Genomic DNA, 16947 nt, shown 5'->3' on the forward strand with positions numbered 1-16947 from the left:
CTTCATGTAGATGACTGCTGGCTGAAAAGAATGGTGGTTGCTGAAGGCTGGGGAAGCTGTGGAAATTTCTTAAGACAAGAATGAAGTTTGCTCCATTAATTGCCTCTTCCTTTCGCAAACGATTTCTCTGTAGCAGGCAATGCTGTTTGATGGCATGTTTCTCACAGTAGAACTTCTTTCAAAATTGAAATCCATCCTCTCAAGCCTGGCTGCTATTTTGTCAACTAAGTTTATATAATATTTTAAATCTTTTGCTGTCATTTTCATAGTATTTTGTTATATGTTACAATTGTCATGATACAATTTTCATAGTATTTTCACCAGAAGTAGATTCTATCTCAAGAAATCACTTTTCTTGCTCATCCATAAGAAGGAAATCCACATCCATTAAAGTTTTATTATGGGGTTGCAGCAATTCAGTCACATCTTCAGGCTCCACTTTTTTTTTTTTTTTTAACATCTTTACTGTAGTATAATTGCTTTACAATGGTGTGTTAGTTTCTGCTTTATAACAAAGTGAATCAGCTATACATATATCCCCATATCTCCTCCCTTTGCATCTCCCTCCCCTCTAGGTGGTCACAAAGCACCGAGCTGACCTCCCTGTGCTATGTGGCTGCTTCCCACTAGTTATCTATTTTACATTTGGTAGTATATATAAGTCCATGCCACTCTCTCACTTCATCCCAGCTTACCCTTCCCCCTCCACTTCTAATTCTAGTTTCTTGCTATCTTGACCACTTGTTACTCCACTGAAGTTTTGAAGCCTTCAAAGTCATTCACCAGAGTTTGAATCAACTTCTTCCAAACTCCTGTTAATATTGATATTTTGACCTCTTTCCATGAATTACAAATATTTTTAGTGGCATCTAGAAGGGTGAATCCTTACCAGAAGGTTTTCAATTGGCTTTGCCCAGATCCATCACAGGAATCACTATCTTTGGAAGTTATCACCTTAGGAAATGTACTTCTTAAATAATAAGATCTGAAAGTCAAAATTACTCCTTGATCTATGGGCTACTGAATGGATGTTGTCTTAGCAGACATGGAAACAACTTTAATCTCATTGTACATCTCCAACAGGGTTCTTGGATGACCAGGTATATTACATTGTCAATAAGCAGCAATATTTTGAAAGAAATCTTTTTTTTTTTTTTTCTGAATAGTAGGTCTCAACAATGGGCTTAAAATATTCAGTAAGCCATGTTGTAAACAGATGAGCTGTCATCCAAGCTTTGTTGTTTCATTTATAGAGCACTTGCAAGTAATACTGCTGTTTGGATTTTAAACAATCTTTACATCTTTATGTTGTCTCCTGACTTCTGTCTTTCAGTGTATGTGCTCAGTTATCCACTGAAAACTGAAGCCCTCCTATTTTAGTCAAAACCATACAAAAACTCTAGAAATTATCAAGCCACTAACAACAAAATATCAGAAAGAGAAATTAAGGAAACAATCCCATTTATCATCACATGAAAGAAACTGAAGATAACACAAATAGATGGAAAGATATATTGTGTTCTTGAATTGGAAAAATCAGTATTGTCAAAATGACCATGCTACTCAAGGCAATCTGCAGATTCAATGCAATCCCTATCATATTACAATGGTATTTTTCACAGAACTAGAACAAAAAATTTTTTAAAATTTTGTATGGAAACACAAAAGACACTTAATAACGAAAATAATCTTAAGAAAGCAGAATGGAGCTAGAGGAATCAGGGTCCCTGACTTCAGACTATATTACAAAGTTACAGTAATCAAAATGGTATGGTACTGGCACAAAAACAGACATTGAAGTATGTACATTGTTTTTTAGACATAATATTATTGCATGCAATAGATTATAGTATAGTGTAAACATAACTTTTATATGCTCTGGCAAACCAAAAAAAAATTGTGATTTGCTTTATTGCAATATTCACTTTATTGCAATGGTCTGGAACCAAACCCACTATATCTCCTAGGTATGCTTGTATGTCAATGAAGAAATTGGGTTAGGACCAGCAAGAAAGTGATTTACTGAGACTTGAAGTAAAGATCACTCAATAGAAGTAAAGATCACTCCTCCATGCCCTGTTCCCACTCTGTTCCAGGTGCTTATTCTGAGAATCCCTTGTTTTAGAGCTTAATTTCCAAGCATGTGTCTCTACCTTCACGTGTGCCCCCTGAACCCACCCTCCACAAAGTGGCCAGAGTAACCTACCTCAAATGTTCAGTAAATATCCCAATTCTCTGCTGAAAACTCTGCAAAAATATTTTATCATCCACGGAGAAAAAGTTAAATTTCTTAACTCAAATGATGAGATCCTGTTCCCTGTCTATCTCTAGCTTCACGTTCATAGCACTGTATGCCTCACACTTAACCTTTTACCAAATACTGAGCTGTTTTTATTTCTCACACGTAATGCAGAGGGAAATTGTATCTGCTTCTCAGGATTGTTTTAAAATGATATATCTAAAGAACTTAATATTTGCCTCAAGGAAAGCACTCAATAAAATTACCTTTTGAAAATTAATAGTATAGTGTTAATTCCATATATGACTTCCTTCATTCTGTTTCCTCCCTGTGGGACCCCATCAACTCCCCTGTCCCCTTCCCCTTTCTTGATCTTGTTAACTCCGACTTCCTTTCCTCTCCCACACCCCTCCCCCAACACATCTCACAGCTCATGTCCTTCAAGAATAGATATCTACCTGCTGTTTGCTGCCCCAGGCTCCTCTTATCATTAAGATATAAAGATATCCTTCTGAAATTTTATCTTTCCCACCAGTCTTTCCCACTGCTCTGGATTTGTCTCGAGAAGAATAATGAAGATTTACTCATTTTTGCATTCTCAGCATTCAGCATAATAAATGGCACCCGATAGGAACTCAATATTTTTTAACATAAGATATAGCACTATTAGAGAAGTGATACTTGAAACACCCAATGTACACAGGAAAAGCTAAAAATTATTGCAAAAATATTAACTTATTTCATACATGTTGATCATTGCTGAGTTATGGCAGTCACTGTTTTGTTTTAACAGCTGTCTATTCTGAAGCAGTGCACAACTAAATATGACATGCAAATGTTGTAGTAGTTCTTACACAGGCATACTTCAGGTTTGGGTCTTCTGACATATTTCTTTCTGTTAATTAAATCAGAATATCTGGAAGAAATAAATTCAAAATCCCACAACATTTTTTGCTGCTTGAAACTGGGAATTAAGTCAAAGAAATACAGACTAAATTAAAAAGAAACCATACACAGAAATAATACATAAAGGAATGTAAACTGTTTGTTGTTGTTGTTTTTTAATTTCAAGTAATTAATCTCTGGTTTAATCTCTGAAATGTATTTGAAACCCATAAATAGGAAACTATTGCATATTTTTGACCCAGTCTCATCTGATTGCCTGACTTGTTACTCTAGTAAATTGGATATTGGTTAATTGCATACCTTATCAATCTGCAGGCTGCACCAGACGCTCTTTAAAATGTAATGATTCTAGATAAATACTGTTGTGGTTTTCATTTCAATTTTTGATCACATCACAATAATACAATATTTTCTCATTACATTTCACTATAGATCATGTCCTGACAATTTTTTTTCTAACCTGCTCACCAAATGTTTCTTTTTGCAGTATTACATTTTGTTAAAGTGGGAGTGCTTTAGAGTAGGTGACATCCTTCCTAATCAGAAGCTATTGCTAGTCATCAAAATTAACTTAAGTCAATGGAATAAAAAAAAATGCAGAATAGCATTCTATTAGATTGACCTTTGAAATGTTTTCATTTGTATAAGCAAATTTAGTAACCAAGGTCTTTAAATACCCACTATTATTTTTTCCTCCTTTAAGGGTAATACAGATGAGTTTTGGCAGCCACATAAGAAAATAGGGTATCTCTTGGAAAATATAGGGTGTCATCTTGTAAATATAGGTAACCATATGAAAAATGTAAATGCTATTGTTCTTAAAGAAATAGAAATGTGATGAGTAATATATACATGAGCTTGAAATGCTGTTTCAACTAAATTCCATTTTTTGTCATTATAAAAACTGAATTGTACTCATATTAAGAAAGAAATATATATATTTAAGAAGTAAAAAATTCACCAAGACTAACTTTCATTCACTTCTTCTTGTGTACATATATATTTTTACATATCAGGTTTTTTCTCTTTATTAATCATAAGCCATTAGTAAATATTATGTCACAAATCATAACAATCCACTTAATTCTCAATAGTATCAAAAATAAATTATAAATAGCATACACAAAATTAACAGCCTCAAGAAACGTGTGTTTTCTTTTTGAAGAAAACGTAAATCAGAAATTACAAAGGATAAAGGTGATAAGTTAAAAGCTGATATATACACACTACTATGTATAAAATAGATAACTAATGAGAACCTGCTGTATAGCACAGGGAACTTCACTTCACTGTACAATAGAAACTAACACAACATTGTAAAACAACTCTACCCCAATAAAAAAAGAAAGAAAAATAAATAAAAGCTGATATAAAAACTTGCAAAGGCAGTCTTAAAATATGTATCTCTAGTCAAAAGATGTAAATATTTTCTCTCTGTTCACTTGGCTTCCATTGTCTCATTCTCGCTTTTCCATGGTATCTTAGTTTTTTCAAGGATATGCCTGTTCCCCACACAGCTCATTTGCTTTAAGGGAATTTGATCTTAACTTTCAATCTACAAGTGCATCCTGATTTAGTTAGTCCACTCAATACTTCTAATTATTAAGCCACCACAGTTAGGTAGGAGTGACCTAAGCCAGTCCAAATAAAAGTCACGTCTTTTGTTTAGAATGCTGGGGCAAAGATGCTCTCCCTTTCTGTGTGCAGGATGGAGTCTGATGGGATGCCTAGAACTCCTGAAACCATTTTGCTACCATGAGATAAGTGGCCAGAACAAAAAGTTGACCCATAAAGGAGAGAACACCTGAGAGAATTAAGACAGAGACCTGATAAAACCATAGCTGAAACCCAGACTTCTTGCTGTTTGAACCAGTAAACTTCCAATACTTATTTGCTAGGGCTGCTGTAACAAAGGACGACAAACTGGGTGGTTTAAATGACAGAAATTTAATGTCTCACAGTTTGGAGGCTAGAAGTCTGAATCAAATAAGCTCATGATCTGAGAATCTAGGCACTTTGGATTTTGGGGGGATAATATCAACCCACTACATTCTGCCCTCTGGCCAACTAAAATTCACATACTTCCCATGTGCAAAATACATTCACCCTAACATCCCCGAACTTTTAACCCAATCCAGCATCAATTCTAAATCAAAAATTTCACCTAAATATCATTAACTCATAAGGTTCCTAATCTTACCATCCAAATCATCTATATCAGGTATGGGTGAGACTCTGGGAATGTGCCATCCTGGGTCAAGATTTCTCTCCATCTGTGGACCTGTGAAACTAGAAAACATGCTATCAGCTTCCAAAATACAATGGCGAGACAGGCATAGGATAGACATTCCTATCAGGAGGAGGAATTAGAACGAATAAAGATGCCAGGGGTCCCTAGTAAGCCCAAAACTTGGCAGGAAAAGTCCCAGTAGGAAAATCTCTGAGGATAATTTTCTGTGGCTTGTGTTTTGTTCTCCGGGTCCATAGCGGCAATAGACCTGCCCCCTCTGCCCTCTGCTTCTGCCACTATTTTCTCAGAGTCTTTCTTCCTTTTTCTTAAAGTTAGCACATATTCATGGCCTAGTAGCTCCATTAGCCTATTTCCTGCCTGTAGAATCCCAGAGGTCTGACAGCCTTCCTACATTTTAGTCTTTTTGTCTCTTTCATTCCTAGCTGGAAGCGTTTCCCCGGTATAATATTCTCAACATCCATGCCTGTCTTCTGTGCATGAGAAGGGCATCCACATCATTAAACAAACAACGCTCCATAGTTCTTTGCTGGATAATCCCTTCTCTACTCTGGGCTTCTGTTGAGATGGCTGATGGGAGCCATGAATCACAGCCTAATCTTCTTAGCAGAGGGTTGTTCAGCCATACCCTTGTCTTTCCCTCTAGGACATGCTTTCTCAATAGTAAATTTCCTAATTTTAGCATCCTTCACTATCTGGATAGATTGAGAATATACCAATGATCAGGGGCTGGTTCTTTTTTTTTTTTTTTTTTTTGCGGTACACGGGCCTCTCACTGTTGTGGGATCTGGGCACGAACCTGTGTCCCCTGCAGCGGCAGGCGGACTCTCAACCACTGCGCCACCATGGAAGCCCGGTTCTTTTTTACTAAAGAGTTCCTTCCTCAATTTATCTCTTTCCTTTTTCATTTTACCATAAGCAATAAGGGAAGCCAAGCTGACTTTCAACACTTTGCTTAGAAATGTCCTCACATAATATCCAAGTTTATCACATACAAGTTCTACTTTCCACCAAACTTCCAGTCAAATTTTCTGCCATTTCTATAACAAGAATTGCCTTTTCTCCAGTGTCCAATAACATGTTCCTCATTTTCTTCTAAGGTCTCACCAGAGTCATCTTTGATGTTCCTATTTCTACCAACATTCTGTTCATGTGTATATATATATATATATATATATATATATATGTATGTATGTATTATATAGATTATATATATATATATATTATCTAAGATGATAGAAGCTTTCTTCTATAGTGTTCCTCACTTCTTTCTGAATCCTCACTGTAATCACATTTAATTTCCAGATTTCCAAAATTCTTCTCTTCAAAGCAATCTAAGCTTTTTCTTAGAAAAACCTATTCTTCCAGCCTCTATCTATTGCTCAGTTACAAAGCCACTTCCACATTTTTAGGTGTTTGTTACAGCAGTGCTCTACTTCCCAGTACCAAAATCTGTACTAATTCTCTAGGGCTGCTGTAACAAATTACTACAAATTTGGTGAGTTAAAATAACAAAAATATATGATATCAGAGTTTTGAACGATAGAAGTCCAAAATCAAGGTGTCAGCAGGGCCATGGTAATTTGAAGGGTCTATGGGAGAACCCTTCCTTGCCTCTCCCTCAATTTTGTAACCTTGGCTTTTTGTAACCTTGGGGCCTCCTGGCTTGTAGCTGCATCACTCCAATCTCTGCCTCCATCATCATGTGGCTTCCTTCTCTATATCTTTCTGTGTCTTCTATTTTTATAGGAATACTAGTGATTGGATTTAGGGGCTACTCCAAATCCAGGGTTATTTAATGTAAAGATCTTTAACTACTTACATCTGCAAAAATGGAAGATTTGAATTTGAGGAGAAGGGACACTATTCAACACATTACAGTTTGCATGTCATAATGTTTTGCTTTCATTTTATTTTACAGGACACCCCAAATTGTTTTCTTGTATCTTTTTCTTTACCACAGTCTCCAAAGGATGACTGTTTCTATTCACCCTTTTCTCTCCCCAGGAGCACTGTGGTTGGTAGACTGTCTCCTTAAGTTGTAAACACATTTTAGATTTGCCCTGTATCTTGTGTTAGAAAATATCAAAGCACATTTTCATTATTTTTTTAATATATAGAGAAAACATTTTCCTTCTGGGCATAATTTTACATCTTTCTTCTTTTCCAGAAGTTGTTTTCATATCTACTTGGTTCTCTGAAATTATTTTTGTTGATGGAGCTTGAGGAATTGTTCTACCAGAGATTTATCATTATTTTTCTACTTATAGTAATTTGAAGTTTAATCAACTGCCATGTCCTCAGCTACTTTCTCCAAAGTCTGAATTTTAATAAAAATATTAACCATAGACTATAGTTTATTATAAAGGTATATTTGAAAGCTTTCTGAAGTAGACAACTAGAAATAACCTTATTATTATTTTAGATTTTATTATTTGTTTAATTATATGCTGGTGAAATAATATACTTGACAAATACCAGTTCTTGTACAATTAAGTAACACATGCATAAGAGAGGTGACAAACAGGTGTGTATGAAGTTAGGAATACAAAACAACAAATTCTTGAGTAAAAAGTTGGAAACAAAGACTTATGCAGATGTTTCTAAAATAAACAGATTTCGGGACTTCCCTGGTGGTCCAGTGCTAAAGAATCTGCCTTCCAATGCAGGGGACGTGGCTTCGATCCCTGGTTGGGGAAGTAAGATCCCACATGCCGTGGGGCTACTGAGCTCGCGGACCTCAACAAGAGAGCCCACGTACCCTGGAGCCTGCGCACCACAACTAGAGAGAAACCCGAGAGCCACAATGAAGATCCTGCGTGCTGCAACTAAGACCCAATGCAGCCAAAAACATAAAATAAAATAAATAAATAAAATAAATAGATTTCTCTGTTAGCTAAATCATAGAGTTTTGACTGTGGTTTAGGGTGTCCATTAGTACTTTTTTATTACAATTTACAAAATTCTAAGGTAGTTTAAGCAAATGATAACAATTATACGAAAAATAATAAACCATTAGCTCACTTAATTGAAATAGATAATTACAGTTAAAATTACTTCAGACATACCTGAATTGAGGTGGCCAGTTGGTGATGTTAGACTTTAATTCCTTGCCTTAAATTCAGGATTCTCAGAGTATATGGTCACAACAGAGGAAGAAGGTATCTCTTCAACCAATGGACCTGGAAATATACACACAAATGATCCAAATTGGCCTCCCTCAGTTCATTGGGCCATTGTCCATCAATATCTGAGTGCAGAAAGGGAATGAGTACCATGATTGACCAAGCCTAGGTAATGCGTCTACTCCTTGACTCAGGTTGATGACATTGTCTTTACCTGAAACACACTGACTCAGCAAGATCACCACGGAACTGTGGAGACACTGGAAAGAAAGAAATGTCAAGCCATGTTACCTCTCTCAACCCCTTAACTCCAGAATAAAATATGAACATTGATTTTCTATTTGAAATTGTCACAAGCGACCAGGCATTCCTTTTGAATAATAAAAGTATATGTTATTGCTATTTTGAAACTGTTGTTTGTTGGATTAAATTAAAAATTATGGTATAATGACTGTGCTATTATTTCTTTTTTGATCACATTCCAAAGCTGGAATAATGTACTTCAGGATTACTTTGTTTTCATCCTCTAGTTCCTGGGAGTGTGGCTCAGAGAAAGACTGTCTGGTCACTGTTAATCAGGTGGCATATGAGTTGATGCATCCAGTCTGAAGAACTCAAAACAGAATCTCTCCATGAAGAGATTTATATAACCCTGCTGATTTTGGCTCTGTCATGTTCACCTTGTTTATTAATACAGGTGCTACTGTCTTCTCTCTACATGCAGACAACTGGGGAGAAATTAGTGAAGTTCTTTGTTGGACTACATCTCTGTGCAGCCTCAAAAATTGAAAAGTCCATTATTTTCCCTTTTGATAATCACAGACTGTTTCAGAAGCAAATAAGCTCTAAGAGTTAGAAGGAAGGAAATTGCAATCTCAAATTTCCAAATTTCAATTGACTGAGATATAAAGGCAAGAGGAAATAGAAGCTAATTATGAGTTTAATTGCTGGGAGAAAATATCACAGTATGGAATATGGTTATCAAATATCTGCCTTTTCCCTCATATTTATTTCTGGGAGTGAAGCAAACTAATTTTTCTGATGCAGTGGCTGTATTTACTTAGCAGAGCAAAATGAGTAAGATATGTATGCAATTACAAACACTTAAAACAATGACAGGGTTATTGATTAATTACTTAACCAATAGGAGTAATTGAGACAATGCACCATTGTAATTTTTATTCTACTCTTTTCATTTATAATTTTACCTTGAGCATTTTCCGATATCATTTGCCTTGTCAAAATATTTTTAATTGTTGCATACTATTTCTTTAAACATCTTTACCATTATTCACTTAACCAGCTTAGTTTATGAATGTTTCCAATTTTTACAAATCCAAAAAGAGCCAAATATTTTTCTGGGCTTTGAAATACTTCCAAAAGTTTTATTTCAAGAAATATAAGGTTATTAGTATTTTAAAATTCTTAGTACATAATCCCAAATTGCTTAAAAAATGATACCAGATTATACTATACTAAATATAAAATTATATAGTAATATTAATCGTAATTATTTGACTATTTTTAGCTTTTGATTTGCATTCTCACAACTTAATAGTGTTCTTTATATAATTAAAAAAATTTTTAATTAACATCACTTAAAGATTGTATGCTACATTGGTTTGTGAGGGCTGCCGTAACAAAATACCCCAGATCCTTTGCTTAAACTACAGAAATTTTCTTAAGTTTTGGAGGCTAGAAGTCCAAGATCAAAATGTCAGCAGGTTTAGTTTCCATATTTAAACCATCATTTTTTAATATAAAATCTCAAGTCACCCTTGATTATTATATAACATTTGAAAAATATGGTAAATTATAAAGAAAACCACTCATATAATCCAAAACTCTACTGCCCAGAAATGTGTCATGAAAATGTTGCTCCTTCCTTTTCAGAAATTTTATGTATTTATATCCAACTGAACTTAATTAGGGCCATACTAAATATAGTGCTGTTATTTTTAAATCCTGACATTACATTGGGTACAATTTTCATGAAATAAAATATACTTTAAAAACATACCTTATAAATATTATATATTTTACTTACATTTCATAATTCACTTATATTTCAAAATTTATTTTATCTTTTCTCCTTTTTATTAAAGATAGGAAATTTTAGTTTTTCACACTTTCGAGTAACACTGTACTGAACAAATAAATTCCTATACAAAATTCTTATGTATCAATGATAATTTCTAGGTTATACATTCCCAGATGTGGAACAGCTGCCTAGAATTTGAATCTCGCTACCAAGTTTAAAAAAAACCTAATTACAATCCTTGTCATATAATTCCAAAATCTGATTCATCTCAGTGCTGGCATTAGTTCATTGACTTCTCTTATTCAAGTTGCGATTTTCACTGCTTTCGGGTATGGAGAGCGATTTTTTTAAAAGTGTCCCGGGAATTTTCGCTATTATGTTGGAAAACGGTGAGTCCTATTTAAACCTTTTATTTTAGCAGACAGTCACCTGAAAAGGAAGAAACAGCTTATCCAGGCTAGGTCGGTGGGTGCTTCTAGATGGGGGGAAGGGAGTATCCATCCTGCAGGGACAAAGTGCCAAGCCTTGTGACAAGGTCTTACCTTCTGTGCTGCCCAGGTATGTGGAGTCTCTATGTAGGGCTGGTAGGGACGGAAAGTACTTCCTGGACAGATGCTTGTTAGAGCAAGATTCCTTTCACCAGTGCTGCCAGGCCACTCAGAGTCTCAGGGCCTACAGGAAAGGAGAGAGCTTCCCTCTGTTTGCAATTGACCCTCCTCATTGGGGCCGTCATCAGGATTCCTTTGGATCAAGAGGAGGAATAATCCTCCCTGGGCCACCTTCCATTGCTAGGTTGGTAGTCAGAAAACTGGGCCATGGTTACTTTTTCTGTTCGGTGGCAATTGTAAGTCATTCTGTTGCCTATGTTGTTACCCCAATCCTGGGTCACTATCCAGTCTGCTTTTCACTTTCCATCTTTAAGCGTTCTTGGTTGCCTCCTCGTGAATTTTTTCTAGGGTTTATAGCTGTATTTAGTGAGAAATGAGTCTACACCACCTTGTAACAGACCAGAAGTCTCTCCATGATATCTTTTAACTAACTATTCCTGAGTTTATGTGTATGCTATATTTTTTCTTGTGTCTCTCTTGAATAGCACATTATCACACACATACACATTATCACACACATACACAGTATAAGTCATATCAGCAGTGGCTTCATTACAGATGCAGTCAACTTCACAGCCATAAAATCATGTTTCTTTGAGAAAAAAAGAAAAGCGTGAAATTACCTTTAAGAAATATAGACATAAACAAAGGTTTTTGCTCCAGGACACAGCATAGTACTCTGAGGGTTTAAGTATCTGACTTAGCAATACTTTGACACTGTTCTTCAGAGAGGACATTTTCTATCAAAAGGCAAGGTTTTATTGCCTCTAAATGGAATAAAATCCTTTCTGCTTTTTTTCAGTCTATCTTGCCTCCTGTGGCTATTGCAGCTGTCTCAGGCTTCAAATTTGAGATATGTCTGTAGCATGAGTAAAAGAATACAGTGTTCTGAACTTGGCTCTTCCATGCTCCTTCTCTGGTTTTCTGCTGAAGTCTCCAGCAAACTCCACTCCTTCTTTGAACTTTCCTTGACCAGAGTCAGTGAGTGACCAGCTGTGCATAATATGAAGATTCTGGAAACAGCATTTATGATGCTCTATGCCCAAGGTTGGAGGTGTCCAGCGCATTCTATTTAGAAGGAGAATGGTATAATGGAAAGAATGTGAAATTTGCAGGTAAAGAAAACCTGGTTTTTTAAGCTCTACTTCTTACTAGCTATGTGACATTTTGCAAGAATCTTGAGGCTGAGTTACCCCTTCTGTAAAGTGGGGAATAATGCCCCCATATTTTGGAGGAAGATTAGGATTAATGTAAGAAAAAGACGATACACACAGTACAGATTTAATAAACACAGCTATTAAGGTTATGTGCAAAACCACAAGAAAGATAGACACTCAGAACAGCTTCCCAGAGTTGCCAATATGCCTTTCCAGCTCGTTTCTGCCTAAATCTGCTTCTCAGCACATTAGAGCATGAACAAGGACGCTGCCCTTACCCAGTCAATGGTCCATGAACGAGTATTTGTTTATTTATGTCAACCATATTTTTTCTCCTCCTCGGTATGTCATATGAAATTCCCCGAGAGAACTGTAGATGTCTGACATTTTCTGCTCTGTATTTCTAAATCCTACATATGTCTCATTACCCTTCTTCCTACCCAACTTGTTCACACAATCCCCTTTACGTATAGTTTTTGTGTCTCAGTTGACCTTGAAGTAGGAAGGACATATCTTGCTCTGTATTTGGTCTCTGAACTGAGCCTCACTCTTTTTTTTAACTAGTCCTCATTCTCCATGCTATTATTAACTCTAAAAAATTCTCCTTTCCTTTCCGTACTTGGTTGTCTCCTTTTTGATATCCAGCATGATGCACATTCGATAAGTAATGGTGATCCTGGGGACAGACACTGACAACGGCAGGGCCGGTAAATGGCTCCACCAGCAACTTGTGCAGTAGCCATGGGAGTAGGCTTTAAAGACAGGAGTAACATCTCACAACAAACTTCACTTTCTTTATAAGTTTGCCTCAGGATGGTCTGATCATCATGAGAGTTCGGAGACCAATGACTTTTACATAATTTCAGAGCAAAATAAATATGAACAATTGATGCATTTTTAAAGTGATGACATGACTAAGATGGGTCTCATTTGTCCACTCTCCACTTCTGGGTTAGAGACAGCAAAAAGATACATTTGCATGAATTTTGGAAAGTAGAAGTGAAGTGGCAGACATTACTCTCTGAAGGTTAAGTTCAGTGAGAGACTGCAAAGGTGCTGGGGAGTTCCAGCTTGTCCTGGCTCACCCCACTTCATGGCCAGCTCTTCTTCCTGGCTTCTGGTTGACCAACAGTAATCCCAAGAGCACCACTGGAGGAAGAGGCAACAGTCTTCTACAGGCATCTCCATAAGCTGTCCTCCATGCCCACACCCTGGCAGGTGGGCACCCCTGGCTTACCAGACTTCCCTGCAAGCTCTGACTTTTCCACCTGCATCAGTGTTTAGGAGGGCTGGTTAAGGACTTTTCTCTGATCCTCCAGAACCCTTTGTAGCCTTAGTTCCCAAACTCCTCTCTCAATTGTGTTATGTCTAGTTCCTCTCATAGGTGCTTATTCTATAATAGTCATAATAGTTCAACTTCCCTGATCTAATCCTGACTGACACAGAAATGTTCTATTTTTTTTTTTCAGTACGCGGGCCTCTCACTGTTGTGGCCTCTCCCATTGCGGAGCACAGGCTCCAGATACGCAGGCTCAGCGGCCATGGCTCACGGGCCCAGCTGCTCCGCGGCTTGTGGGATCTTCCCAGACCGGGGCACGAACCCGCGTCCCCTGCATCGGCAGGCGTACTCTCAACCACTGCGCCACCAGGGAAGCCCAGAAATGTTCTATTTTTAATTTTCTATTTATAATTATAGCTATTAGCAGTTGTTTGTTTTATTTCTGATTCCAAGGACTATAGATTTAAGTAGTATTTTATGGACACATATAAAGGACATTTTATTGCTATCAATGAATGGAATGTTCAGCATCAGGTTTTTATCAAGAGTATCCTAAATATTTTGTATTAAAACAATAAGTTGAGTAGAGGGGTCAAGAGTATGATTTGGGGATCAGTAGACCTGGTTTGAATTCCATCTTCCTCATTTATTGTTTGGGTGATTTTTTTTTACAGTTATTTAACATCTCAAAATGTCAGTTTCTTCACATGTAAAACTGAGATAATATTTATTTCGTGGCGTTGCTCGAATTATTTAGTTCATTTAATGAAATCTCTGGCACATAATAGGTAATATTATTATGAGGTGACTATCATTTATTAACCCTCTGTACTAAGCATGTACTTTGCATCACCTTTAATTAACAGCACTCAGTGTGATAGTTCTTATAGTTGTTCTTTTCTGGACAGGAAGATTGAGGTTCAGGCCCTCCTCCTTACAGACTGAATGTCTGTACTAACTTATAAATATGTGTCATAAAAAAAGCTTTATTTAACCTTATGGAATAATAATCAGGAAACACAGTAATTTTGCTTCACCAGACTAACTGAAGAGTGAAAAGACATGAATAAGCCAAAGAGGTAGGTCACCCAAGATTATATTTACCTCATGTTTCACCATGAATCACATGCATTTCTCCAGGAAATTTGGTTCCTAAGTTAAAACAGTGAACTTGTTTTGCACCTTCTCAGTAAATATGACAGTGCAAAACCACGGAGTTAGTTCTGAAGGGTAATTGAAAAACAGAAGCAAATTGACCTCATATTCAAAACTTTCCACTGATAATTCTCCACACACACATAGTTCGCTAAAGCCAGCTAAAAATTAATAGACTTTTAAACCTTAGAAGAGCACATCAGCTTCTGTGGAACTATTACAGCAGCAGTGGCTGTTATGAGTTGTGTAATCAAAATTTTTGTAATCTTTTCCCTCCAGCTCTGACACCTAATATCTGTGCATCTTTGAACATATTTTTAAGTCACCCTGAGATTCAGTTCTGTCATCTGTAATAGGAGAATAACATGTACTACTATGGGAATAGTGCAAACATTAAAATAAAATTATAAAAAAAGACAGTTTGATGATATACAGACAAAAGACTTGAAAAGACATTTCACCAAAAAAGATAGCTAGATGGCAAATGGGCCATGAACATATGCTTAACATCATTATTTATTAAGGAAATTGAAATTAAAATTACAACAAGCCATCACTACACACCTATTATAATGGCCCCCAAACAAAATGAAACTAAACAAACAAACGAATCTAACAATAGCAAGGGCTGGAGAGCATGCAGAGCACCTAGAACTCCCATGCACTGATGATTGGAATGAAATATTATGCAGCCACTTTGGAAAAGAGTTTGTATTAAGTAAAATATACACTTGCCCTATGACCTAGTAATTCCACTCTCAAGTATTTACCCAAGAGAAATTAAAAATTATATTCACGCAATACATTTTATATCTAGGTTTATAGTAGATTTATTCCAAAAGGAGAAAGATCCAAATGTTCTTCAGCTGGTAAATGTGTAAACGAACTGTCATAACTCCATACAGGGAATGCGCCCCAGCAGTAAAGGGAGTAGACTACTGATGTGACAGCATGGATGATCTCAGCTGTGTCAGGCTAAGTGACAGAAGATAGACTCAATAGAAATCTATGTGGATGACGGAATTGTTCTAGATCTTGATTTTTGTTATAGTTATATTAAAGTATAATGGTGTCAACACTCAAAGAACTGCACACTGGAAAGAGTGGGTTTACTCCATGTAAATTACACCCCAATAAAAAGACAACCTTGCATTTGTTCAGCTTTTTGTAATTTACAGTGTGCATTTCGTACATCTTCTATTCTCTCTTCAGACAATTTAGGTGGTAGATATGATTCTTGTCTTCATTTCACAGTAAAGAATGAAACACTGAATACAAACAAAACAGGATCAATTCCAGGTTTCCTAACCAGATTTTCTCTCTGGCAGACATTAAGATGCTGAGGTGTGTTTCTCTGAACCTAAGTAGTTTGATATTTTAAAAACACCCTATGGTATTTTTCCTATTTAATAGCTTTGTGACAAAAAATATCCCAAGGTATCACACTTTTGAAGCTATTTTTTCTCATTCTAAGAAAAGAGTGCAAACTTTCCTGGGATAATGGACTATCCATTGAAGTTTCATATTTTGAATCTTTATTCTATTGCTATTCTTTTCCTGAAAAAAAAAAAGTTAAATCATACATCAACACACCTCCTGCAAAACTACCCCAAGGGAGCTGCTTGTGGAGAACCTAAGAACAGGTTAGTTTTGTTTCTTCCTGTAAATTTTCTCTCCAGGGATGGTAAATGAGACAAGCTAGCTGGTCAGCTTTGAAGACACTCAAAGCATTCATGTGGCACCATGCAGATTACTTTTCTTTAGTGAGACAGGCATTTATCCTGCTTCTTTTCTCCTGTAGAGAAAGGCAGCCACACAAAGACATTTAAACCTGATGCGACAAGCAGAATAACCACTCACCCTGACATAAAAGTACTCCCTGAGGAACAATAGCAGACCTCTTTTCCCCCAGTATTTAACCATCAGATGAACTGAGAGGCCAAACCAGGGCACTAACACTTTTCTAGCTATTCAGACTGGTGACCACCAACCCCTCAGTGTAATTAGGGAACAATCTTAATCTTCTACTTTGCTAAAGAAATTTAGGCTGATTTTAAGTGGGAACCACATGGGTACCCTCATAGGAACTGAGACAGAATTTACTTTGGTTCCTTGTAACTTATGAGCCACATTCACTAAAGGGGAAGGATTAGTGGAGAACCATTAAAAGACCCATAGAACATGTGGTT

This window comes from Globicephala melas, chromosome 7, assembly GCF_963455315.2.
Source record: "Globicephala melas chromosome 7, mGloMel1.2, whole genome shotgun sequence".
In the NCBI taxonomy this organism is placed as follows: domain Eukaryota; kingdom Metazoa; phylum Chordata; class Mammalia; order Artiodactyla; family Delphinidae; genus Globicephala; species Globicephala melas.